The 12,463-nt window shown below is 41.0% G+C and overlaps 1 protein-coding gene across 2 annotated transcripts in view; it reads left to right on the forward strand.

Moving 5' to 3' along the window:
* The window catches only part of Zhx3 (zinc fingers and homeoboxes 3), a 97,177-nt gene that overhangs the window by 66,285 nt on the left and 18,429 nt on the right, over positions 1 to 12,463 (forward strand). The gene's annotated exons all lie outside the window — the stretch shown is intronic.

The raw sequence follows: 12,463 nt of genomic DNA on the forward strand, positions 1-12,463 counted from the left end.
CCTCAAACTCATAATCCTCCTTCCTGTGCCTCCCAAGTTCTGAGGTTGCAAGTGAGGCCACCATGCCCAGTAGAAACTTGTGATTTATGCAGTTTCAATTTCATAGAAAGGAAATAAATGCATCCTACTTTGTTGAGAACGTTAACTCATCCAAACACTAACCAAAAAGTCTTACTGGGTGAGTGTGTGAGTGTTCATATGTGTGTATCTGCCCCAGGAGTCTTATTGAATGAGTGTCTGTATGTGCTTTTGCATGCACCCATATGTGTACATGTAGGACAATGGTTGAGATTGGAATAGGGAGAAATGTGTAATTCATTTCTGATTTGAAGATGATTTAAATAAACAGTTGTTGAAGTCTTAGATTTTGTGCCTTTCTTATTAAGGATTACTATTGCTGTGATGAAACCCCATGACCAAATGCAACTTGGAGAAGAAAGGGTTTGCTAGGCTCACACTTCCACATCATAGTACATCACTGAAGGAAGTCAGGACAGGAAATCAAGCAGGGCAGGAAGCTGGAGACAGGAGTTGATGCAGAGGCCATGGAGGAGTATGCTTACTGGGCTGATCATCATGGTTTGCTTAGAGTGCTTTCCTATAGAACTCAGGACCAGCATCACAGGGATACTACTACTCACAATGGGATAGGCCTTCCCACATCAATCACTAATTAAGAAAGTGCTCTACAGGCTTGCCTACAACCCACTCTTACAGAAGCTCCTTCTTAATTGAGGCTCCCTTCTCTCGATGACTCTAGCTTATGTCAAATTCACATAAAACTAGCCAGCACAGTGCCTGTAGAGCCAGTTTTGCTTTTGAGGGTTTTGGTTGATTTTATTGCTTTGTAGCCTACAGAAGGCTTAGTTGTCAAGGCCTCTTATCTCCTCCCTTCAAGCCACTTCAGTGCACTGAGGTTCCTCAAGGACAAAGCCAAGTACTTTTACAGCAACCCCAAAATGTCTCATTTGACTCTGTGCACCTTCGTCTGTTACCTCCTAGGACAGTAGACTGAACAAGACCCTGATCTTGAAGAGTTCTGAGAAAATGTGGAGCCTGACCAACCAGCATCAAAGGTCTGGGGAGGGAGGGCTAAGGAGAAGCAGGGGTTTATTCCCTAATGAACTTCCATATCTGCAGCATTATTCACAAGAGATGGACACAACTTAATGTCCACTGACAAAGGGACAAAAAGAATGTGATGGATATAGAAAGTGGAATATTATTTAGTCTTCAAAAGGAAGGGTACTGTGATACCATATTACAACATAGATGAACCTTGATATAGCTGAGTTAAATAAACCAGACACAAGAAGGCCAATAGTTTTTGTGCTTAAGTAAAGTCCTGATTATTAGCAGTGTTGGTACAAGATCAAGGTACAGATTGCATCCTGAAATAAGTCTTCCAACTCACATGAGCTATAGTATGAGCCAATACAGATAGCACTGTGGTATTAGAATTCTTAACCCCATGCCTAGGTCCCATTTATCCATGCATTTAACAACTAAAGACTATCATCATATGCCAGGCATTGTGTGACATTGGTAGAATTTGAAGAGGGAAAGGGCAGAAGTGCTAGGAGTGTCTGCCTGAATGCCCAGATGGCCTGTAGTAAAATAATCCCTATCTATACAGACTAGCAGTGCTTCCTTAGCTTGCCGGGCCACTCTGCTCCAGAGTGTTCCTCTGAGAGGGGAAAATGAAACAGGACTTCGGCATAGATGTAGACCATAGTCACAGGAGTTTCAAAATGATGGGCACAGTTCCCACTGAGTTTTCTTCTAGCTGGGCTGCAGCGTGAGTGCCTCTTCTGATTGCCACATTTTGAAAAGACATGCACAAATTCCTACATGCCCAAAGCACAGAGGATATAGTGTGGCAATAGGATGAGCTCGAAGAACTGGTCCCCAGAGAGACTGCAGAATGAATTGAAGGTGTTTACACTGCAGTTACTAAAGGCTGAAATGATGACCTTCAACCATGAGACAAGCCAATATATAGAAAGAGCTTGTTGGTCGTGTTGGTCATGTAGTAAACAGTTAACTTATTCTGTGCCTACAAGGGGAGATCAACTAAAACATCACAGCTGTGATAAGCTCTGAGCCTTGGTGACACTTGCAAGACACTGAAGAGCAGGTCATGTGGAAGCTTGGGAAAGCAGACAGGCTGTGCACATTGCCCCCTTCCTCCACTTTGAGTGTTTCTGAGTCCCCTTTTTATAGCTATGGCTTTAACTTGGAGGCAAATGCAGGTTGTGTTTGGGTATTGCATCCTGTAGGGGCAGTGCCTATGCATAGTACTGCAAGGCTACCCTCAAAAGCTTGTCAGAGTTGAGACATTTGGGTATCTAGGAGCCCTAGCCGGTTTCCCATCCCTGTCACCTCTCTAGAATGGCCTCTGCCTCCACCCCACTTGCCTATTACTTTCTTTCTGGCAGGGGGTGGAGGGAAGTTTTGAGACAGGGTTTCTCTGTGTAGCCTTGGCTGTCCTGGACTCGCTTGTAGACCAGGCTGGCCTCCAACTCATAGCAGTCTACCTGCCTCTGCCTCCCTGAGTGCTGGGATTAAAGGCATGTATCACCACGCCTGGCTGCCTATTATTTTCTTACTTGTTATCTGTAACAACAAACAGTTCTTGGAAAATGGGTCATTTTAGCATTTAGTTAAATTTAACTTTTTGTTTTGAATGTATAGAACAATCACATTGTTCAGAAGTTAGGAGGACACATGGGGCAAGTTTCTCTCCCACACTTCATCTTTATCCCAGAAGCAAAGTTTCTCATGTATTTTCCATAGTGATTTTTAGTGTACACACACACACACACACACACACACACTTTTTATTCCATATTTTATACTTAAAACATCAGGATATCTCCTGGAGGTTAGCTTATGGCAGTATAAGAGTACTCCCTTGTTAGTTTTTACAAGTGCATATTACTCCACCATCTAGATATGCTAAAGTTGATTGGACTGTCTCTTTTTGGTGAGTGATTAGGTTGTTTCTCATCCATTGCTGTCCTGGGGCTGATCGTGTATTATGTACTTGATACACGTGTGGCTTTATCAATAGGCTTTTCCTAAAGATAGAGTGGCTGAGTGGATATAGGAGAACATTTCCACCTTTGTTGTAGTGGATCTTACAAACGTGGGTGAGTGCACCTGTTTTTGAAGCCTTACCCACTGAACATAACTTCAGGTGTCTCAGGTTCTCCCCAGGCAAGCAAAAGAAAAGCAGAGAATTCTGTACTCCTCTCACAGTAACAGAATGAAGTACTGTGTGTCTGAACTTGTGGACTTTTTAAGTAAGGTCAATGAAGAGAGTCACCAATGAGACTCAGCCTGTAGGAGGAGGAGGGACACTGGATTTGCAGGGTGAGCCAGGGAGGGCTTTTACTTTTTTTAATGAATGTTCTTCAGAAATTCTTGTAAGCATGCCAGCCTGCAAGCTATTTAGCTTGTAAACTATGTGGCCTACACTGGAAAAATTCAATTAAAACAAATGTAATTTCAGAAGTAATACCACATCCAGAACAAGCCATTTATAATGCTTTAAAATTTTTAGTTTAAATTTAATAAAGCAATTTAGTTTTTTATTTGCAACAAAATTTAGGATTCAAGTCCATTTCTCAGTAACACATTTACTCTGAAAGCAGCTTTCTCACACCTCCATAGAACAAATGCTGGCCACTTGCTTCTTCTGCTACCCTAGACTTGCTCTAAGCCCTAACCCACTCCTTAAGTCTCACCCCACTTCCTGTATTTTTTTTTTCTGTGGATTTGAGTGGGTTTGGGCAAAGACTGGAGTCTTTTCGCTAGGGATATTGGCATTTCACAGCCTCCCTGCTCATTAGCAGTCTGACCCATTTGCTCCCTGAAACACTTGTGAGGAAACCAGCTCAATCTAGTTTTCCCCTAGAACAGACACCCATTATCAGCAGCTCAGATCTCCTTTTGCTTTTTGCATGGTGCTTACTAGTTCCAAATGTGTTTTGGTTGATAGTAATGCCTTCGTCTTAGTCTCGGTCTCCATTCTCGTAAATACTACACACATACCTTGTACTTCAAGTGTTTCCAGAACCCAGCTACCCCTCACTGCCTGCATTTCTCCAGCCTGAAGCCAGCCACTGTCATCTCCTGCCTGGACTTCTTTTATATCCTGATGGCTGCCCCTGTGTCACCGCCAGCTTTTCCTAGCTTGTTCTCAGTACAGCCAGTGGAGCCACCTGAACTGAACAGGATACAGATCCTGCCAGCTCTCCTTTGGCACGGTCTGTCTCAGAGAAATTTTAACAACATAGTATTTCTGCACTGCCCCATCCCTACAGCTCTTTCACCTGGTCTCTTCCTGCCCTCGCTCTACCACTGCCACCGTTTCAGCATCCTTGTACCAGCTAGTGTTTCTGCTTGGATACATTTCTCCACATACCTAGAAGGCTCTCTTCTGCATGTCCCAGTATGCCCCAGTGCTGGAGATAGAAAACAGGGCCTTGTACGTGTGAGGCAAATGCTTTTCCACTGAGCTATGTGCCCAACCCCCAGCTCTTCTTTTAGGTTCAGGTGAGTAGTCACTATTTGAGACACTGCCACTGACCAGGCTCAAGAGTAAATACTGAAACAAAGCAGACACTTTCCTGAAATTGCCTCCTGGAGGTGACACATTTTCTCACATCTCATTGGTTACACCTAAGCTTGGGTAGGCAGAGAATTCCACTGTGTCTAGACAACAATCCCCAAAGTACTGATGAGCCTAATAACTACAGCAGACCATTGGCTTCTTGAGTTCAGAGATGTCATAAACTTAGCAGATCAAACCTACATGAAGGTAACTGCATGTGTGCTCACTGTAGAACACCATTGTAAAACCCCTTTCCATTGGTGCTAGGTGTTGTGTTCTCCTTGTCTCTGGAGATGCTCAGACAGGGAGGGACTGTTCTAACCACCAAGCAGAGGTACATTGAAGACTCCCATACAGAGATGACTGGCTACACTGAGTCTTTCAAGTACCTCTCATTCTGGGACCTCTGTGTTTATACCGTGTTCACCCTTCTGAGCTTGAAGAATAATAGCATTCACTTTAGAAGTTCTAACATCTGAATGGAGCAAGCTATTTATGTTGGTGATTTGACAAAAACAAGAATTGTTTGAGGAATAAAAACAAGTAGAGAGCTTTGACCCTGAGCCCTCAGTTGAATTACGAGTTGAATTTAAATACAGAAAGTCTTAAACCTGCAAGGACTCAGAGGGTAAAACTAACCCAGCTTTGGCCTTGGCCATTCTTCACTACTCATGGGGATGGGCTTGGACAGATTTGAACTTTAAGTAAGCTCTTTATTTCCAGCAGAGCTGACTACTATAACCAGGAGATCTGCTGTATTGCCACAGCCCTGCCCACACACACTCCTGACAGAAGATGGTTTTCTACATGTGCTGTTTGCTGTAGAGTGCTACTGACTCACCTTGGTCTACTCACTTTGCCCTACTGTGACAGAGTTCTCTATTAGATGTAAGAGGAAAAATACAACTTATCTTCTTCTTTATCATTTTATATCATTACTATTTCTTGATTTTTTTTTTTGTGCATGGGCATACATGCCAAAGTGTAGAAATGGAGGTCAGAAAACATTCTGTGGCAGTGTTTTCTTCTTCTATCATGTGGGTTTCAGATACTGAACATGCCAGGCAACAAGCTCCCTTACCTTCTGAGCCACCCGGCTGGACCACAGTCTGACACACTGTCTGGAGTGGGTGACATTCTGGACCGTCTTTAATAGTGAGAAAAAAGTAAGAATCTTTCTAACATTGTTACACCCTTTGTGCTGGCTATGTCAAATTGACACAGCTAGAGTCATCAGAGGAGGGAGTCTCAATTGAGAAAATGCCTCCATAAGATTGGGCTGTAGGCAAGTCTTTAGGAGATTTTCATAATTAGTGATTGATGGGGGAGGGCCCAGCCCACTGTAGGTGGTACCATCCCTGGGCTGGTGAACCTGTGTTCTATAAGAAAGCAGGCTGAGCAGGCCATGAGGATCAAGCCAGTAAGCAACACCCTCTTGTCTCCAGGTTTCTACTATTTGTGTTCCTGTCCTAACTTCTTTCAATGATGGACTATGATGTGGAAGTGTGAGCCAAGCAAACCCTTTCCTCTTGCATTTGGTCATGGTATTTCATCACAGCAACAGTAACCTTACTAAGACACCTTTTAATGCCTTTTTTTTTTAAATTTTTTTAAGTAGAGCTAAGCAGTGGTGGTGCATGCCTTTAATTCCAGCATCTGGGAGATAGGCAGGTGGATCTCTGTTAGTTTGAGGCCAGCCTGGTCTCCAGATGGACTTTCAGGACAGCCAGGACTACACAGAGAAACCCTGTCTCAAAAAAAAAAAAAAAAAAAAAAAAAAAAAAAAGCAAAAAACAAAGAAGGAGAGAAGTAAAATAAGGAAAAAGATAAAAAGAAAACTGACCCTTATCCACCAAACCTACCAGAACAATTCAGTTTTAAAATCTTTGTGCCATCTGTAAGGAGCTCTGAAAATAAAGGGACTATGTTTGCCGTTTTGTAGATATCGAGGGTAAATGTAGCCAAAGGGAAAATAGGCTTAGAATGAAGATCTGCTGTGACGGGCATATGCTGTCTTCTTGCTTAGTAGCTACTCTGAGTTAAAGAGGTGGGAGCAGGAATAATCCCCTAGGGGCATTGATGATGGCGTGGGAAAGGAGAGGGTATCATGTCTTTGGAATGGTGAAACTGACATTACCTTAGTTTTCTTGGTGGTGTGGAAAATTCCCAGAAAGACAGTGAATTTATTTTGGGTTGGCTTGGGCAGTGGAAAGGTGGGTGGCAGTATCTGGTTGTCATGGCCAAAGTTAGTAATTTCCAAGAAAGGAAAGATAAACATTTAAAACAAAACACTTTTTAGAAGTTGATATAAAGTCTTTGCTTATCATACAAATTTTTCATGTCAGGTTTTTGTTTTTACTATGAAAGTATGAGATATATGCAGAAGTAGAATGGTCGGAATTTTTATTTATACCCAGTCCCCATTTTTTTTCTTTTGCTTCTTTTCCCCTCCAGTAAATTCTATATCATGAGTTGTTTTGCTCATAAATATTTCCTTGTGTCATACTAACCAATTTGGAACTTTTGTTTTGACATAACTGAAATGGCAATGTTAAATATAAAAACATTAAATAATTCTGTAATGCCATATAATGTCTGTTTTTGGTAGGTGGGCTAAAAAATACTATCATTGCTCTCTGTATGGGAGTTAGCTCTTCCCTCAAAGTGGGTGTGTGTGGAATCTATTTCCCCTCTTCTTTAATTGGGACTGGCTTTATAACTTACCTTTGACCAGTGGAGTGTGCCGAAAGTGACACTGGCAGTTCCAGATCTAGCTTGTAAGATGACTGGCAGCTTCCTCATTCACCATGCAAGAAGTCTGACTACTCTTAACTGCCATGCTGTGAGAAGGCCCAACCTTCCATGTGAGAAGAGTGAGTCCTGTCCCAACCATCCCAGCCAGGCTGTGACAGACATGTGAAAGAAGAAGCCTTATCCTGCTCTCCAGCTTCCCTGCTACGGATGAGCAAAGAATCTCCCAGCTAAGGCTATAAAAATCATGAGACAGACATTGCTTTCTTTAAACCACTAGGGGGTTTGTTTGGTTTTGTTTTTAATGTAAAAATAAGCTAAAAGGCCAACACATGTTCAGTTTCCCTGATTGGTCAAAAAAAATGATTGGTCAAAAAAAAAATGGCTTTTTGTTCTTAGTTTTTTTAAATCAGGATCCAAATAAGATGCAGCTCATTTGCAAATGAAATTTTTATTTATTTTGCACTTGATCTAAAAGCCTGAATTCTGTGCCCTCATTAGCATTCTCTTGCTTACCATTAAAACAAAAACATTTGAATTGGGCCTGAAGAGATGACTCAGAGGTTAACAGTACTGGCTGTTATTACAGAGGACCTAGGTTTGAGTTACAGCATCCACATGGTGACTCACAACATAAATGTCCTCTTCTGACCACCTTGAGCACCAGGCATGCACATATATATAAGCAGGCAAAATATTCATACACAATAAAGAAATAAATGTTTAAAAACAAAAATTGAATTGTGTTTGTGTGTCTGTGTGTGAAAGAGAGAAAGAGAGAGAATGTTTATGTGCCATGGCTGTGGAGGCCAAAGGAAATTTGTAGAAGTCAATACCCACTACTGTGAGTCCTGGGGATAAGACTCAGGTCATCAGGCTTAGTCACAAATTCTTTTTCACTTGCTGAACCATTTTACTGGCCACATAAGCACATTTTAAAGCAGTATAAATTTCTTTAAAAAATATTTTAACTATTTTTAATTTTTCATAAATATATTTAAATAATATTCTTTCTCTCCCCCAGTTCCTCCTAGAACCATTCTTCCTCCCTGCCCACCCAGTTTCTTATTCTTTCTTTCTCTCTCTCAAAAAAAGAATCAAAACAAAATATTCAAAGGACAAAAAACAGCAAAACAAAAAGGGCATAAAAATCATGGAGTCCATTTTGTGTTGGCCATCTGCTCCTGAGCATGGGTCCTGCTCTGTAGTGTGGTTCATATATCCAGTGTCACTCCATTAGAAAATGCTGATTTTTTTCCTTCTTCCAGCATGTAATCAGTTGCAAATAGCTTCTTGGTTAAAGGTGGAATTCTGTGCTTGTTTCCTCTTCTCTGTGTGCTGGGATTTTGTCTGGCTTGAACTTGTGCAGGTCTTGTAAGCAATATCTCCTCCCCCGCCTCTCCATCTGTCTGTCTGTCTCTCTCCATCTCTGTCTATCTGTATCTATCTCTGAGACAGGGTGTCTCTATGAAGACCTGGCTGGCCTGGAAAACTCTATGTAGAGTCTAGGCTGGCCTGTAACTCATGGAGATCCATCTGCGTCTGTCTCCCTAGTGCTGGGATTAAAGGTGTGCACTACCACACCCAGCCAGCAGTGTCATTTTGATGAGCTAATTATTGCTTAGTTAAGAAGGAAGGATCCTAGTATGATCGAGCCATCTTCTCTAAGGAAAGGGAAAGTATGTGTTCCATGTTACAGAAGAAAGTACAGGAAGCAGGGTTCTAGAGCAAGCCCTCTAGTGCTTACAGTTCCCACAGTTGCTGGAAGCTGCCATCTTCTCTTGCAAGGCAGGTAAAGGCAGGCACATGATAGCCCAGAAGACAATGAAAGATCTTGACTGAAGAAGGATTGTTACCTTAGAGTTGGACTTCTTTTTCTAACCAAATGTTGGTGCTATCAGTGCACACTGACACTTCTTTTGTGTACTTTATCTTATGTTTCAGAGGTCTCTTGAGATGGACCCTTGAATTTGCCAGATGTTTATGGCAGTAGTTTACGGTGCTAGCCACTGCTACCAGTAGCAACCAATTGGAATTCTTTGATTCTACCCAACAGCCATTCTCAGAAGTACTTAGTCACCCTGTAACTTAGGGTTTGGAGAGATGGTTCAGTGGGGAAGAGTGTTAGCTGCTCTTTCTGAGGACACAGAGTTGGTTCCCAGCATTCACATCAGATGGGTCACAACCTCCTATAACTCCAGCTCCAGGGTATCCAGTGTCCTCATCTGGTCTCTTTGAGTACCCCCACGAATATGTACATATACACAGAGACACAGAGGCATGTATATAAGTTAAACAATAAAAGAATAAAAGCCCATGTGCATAAAGTATATGTTAGCCTTTCTGCTGCTGTGACAGAAGTCTGGAAGAAACAGCTCACAAGAAAGAAAACATTGGCTACTTTGACTCATGTGTTCAGAGTTATCAGTCCACTTCAAGGAACACAGCACCAGAAGAGGGTCTGCTGCTGTCTGGTTTCTCTCTTTGCCTGTGGGGTGGCACATTTGGGATGTTATTTCCCTGCTTAGTTAATCTTCTCTAGAAATGTCATCAGACATTCATATTTTGTTAATCTCCTAGATACTTTAGTCGCCTGAAAGTAGCCATCAGGATTGGCCATCATAGTAACTTAATGATCCCTTCATCCATCATGTCTGCTTAACCATTCAGTTTTAAAGTTTGGCTTCTGACTAGGTGGGCTGCCTTGTCAGGCCTCAGTGGGAGAGGATACATTTAGTCTTGTTGTGACTTGAGATGCTAGGGTGGGTTGGTACCCTTGAGGGGCCTCCCCTTCTCTTAGAAGAAGGAGAGGGAAGGAATGGGGGAGGGACACAAGGGTAGAGCTGGGAGGAGAGAAGGAAGGAGGTTGGGATCAGGCTGTAAAGTGATTAAATAAATATGGGGGGAGGGAATAAAAAAAGTTTGGTTTCTGACAAAAAAAAAGCCCCTTTTCACTGTTCTTTTTAAAAAATGTGAAACTGGTTTTTGTTGTTGTTGTTGTTTGGGTTTTTTTTAACCTTTTCTCTTGAAAGAACAATTCAAATTCAGTTTGTCAATTCCATAAAAAAATTTCTAGGGCATTTCTCTCCAACACTTTTAAAAATAAAGTTTCAAACAGAGAGGAAAACTTAAAAGATAAAGGGGGAGCCACCTAGATTACACCATCAGCCTGGAGGCATCTGGACTATGTTATAATCCACTGAAATCAACAGCAATCTGGTCAGTCCTGGTGTCGTTATAGCTCTGAGTCTTTGCTATCAGGAATATGCTCTAGCTCTTACTAGGTTTTCTTTTATCTTCTTTTCTTTTTCTTCTTCTTTTTTTTAATTAAAGCTTTGTGGTTGTTATTAAAGATTTTAGAGCTTTGATTGTTAATGTAAATTGACTTTCCTTCCTTCATTTCTCTAACTGGTCATTTCTGTCATATGGAAAAGTTCATGATATGTGTGTATTGCTAATATATCTAATCATCTTACTCACATTTCTTATTGGTGGGTAACACCTTTGTCATTCAAGCATGAAGACCAGAGTTCAAGTCCCCAGACCCCACATAAAAGCTGCATGGTTTGGCAGCTGCCTGTAATCTCATCATACAGGAGGCAGAGATGCAATCCCTAGAGCAAATTGGCTAGCTAGACTAGCCAAAACGACAATTTACAGGTTCAGCAAGGGATCCTGCCTCAGTATATAAGGTAGAAAGTGATCAAAGAAGACACCTCCAATGCCTATTTGTGAGACAGGGTCTCACTATATAGATCTTACTGTCCTGGAACTCACTGTGTAGGGTAGGCAGGCCTTGAACTCACAGAGATCTGCCTGCCTCTACTTCCCAAGTGCTGGGATTAGATATGTGTGGCATGTCCTGCGAAGCTGAACACTGTTAAATATACTTATTATCCATTTGTATGTCTTTGGGGAAATGTCTCACCAAATCCTTTACTCATTTTTAACCAGGCTGTCTTTTTCCTAAGTTGTAAAATACCTTCATATCTATTCCAGGTCTATCTTACCAGATATAAGATTCTTAAAGCCCATTTTTGTGCTGGGGCTCGAACTCAGCTCCTCATGCATGTCAAGAAAGCGTTCCAATACCATCTCCAGCTCCACCTTGTCATTTTCTTAACAATGACCTTTGAAGTCCATCTTTACTTTTGGTGAAGCTCAGTTGGTCTGTTGTTTTCTTCTTTCACTTGACTTGCATTCTGTCAGAGACCTTTTATGACTTACCCAACAAGCTGATGATCTCACTAGAGGATTATAACTGTGTGCTTCTTTTTTGTTTGGCATTATAAAGCATTTCTAATTATATTTAAAGGAACTTAGAAATTACGTACTTTAGGCTAATAGACCTATTTCTGTGTGCTTATCCTCAGGAAATAACCTATAGAAAAAAAATATCCTGTATGGGCAGAGTTGTTCTTGTACTCTGACTCATAAGAGTAGGCAGTTGAAGTTCATACAGGATTCAATAGAGTTAAGTCCACTACAGTACATTATTAGACAGTTAGTAGAAATGAAAATATGTTCAATAATATGAGGAAAAGTAATATATATATATATATGCTTATGATTGAAAAATATGTATTAGACATTGAAAACTACATATTATTAGTTAGTTTTATTTTCTTAAACTTCACTTAATATTGATATCTTTGTAGTTAAATTCAGTTATTTTGTCCCTGACATTGGTAGGGTGGTAGTAAAAGTAGTGACAAGTGGTTAAATCTGGGTGTGTGTTTATCTTATAACAGACTTTTTAATAGTTATTTTTATCATCATGATCATCAGGCGAGATTTAGAAGCCCCCCCAATAAAGATATTTAAAATTTCTCTATATTCTATATAAAATCCAAGCAGATACTAATTTTATATTAGAATCACTATACTCTTAGTCATTACAGCTTGAACATTTGCTAAAAAGAAAATTAATGATGATATATGTATATACTTTTTTAAAGCCAGAGTTTTAGCAAGAAACTGTAATATAGATTTAAGTATAGGGACAATGGGAAGAGAAAGCACTTGGGAGCGAGAGAGTGCACACCAGAGACAGGAATGTGGCTCCTCATGAGGAGGCCTTGATGGCAGGAACAG

Source organism: Meriones unguiculatus, chromosome 4 (assembly GCF_030254825.1).
Source record: "Meriones unguiculatus strain TT.TT164.6M chromosome 4, Bangor_MerUng_6.1, whole genome shotgun sequence".
Taxonomy (NCBI): Eukaryota; Metazoa; Chordata; class Mammalia; order Rodentia; family Muridae; genus Meriones; species Meriones unguiculatus.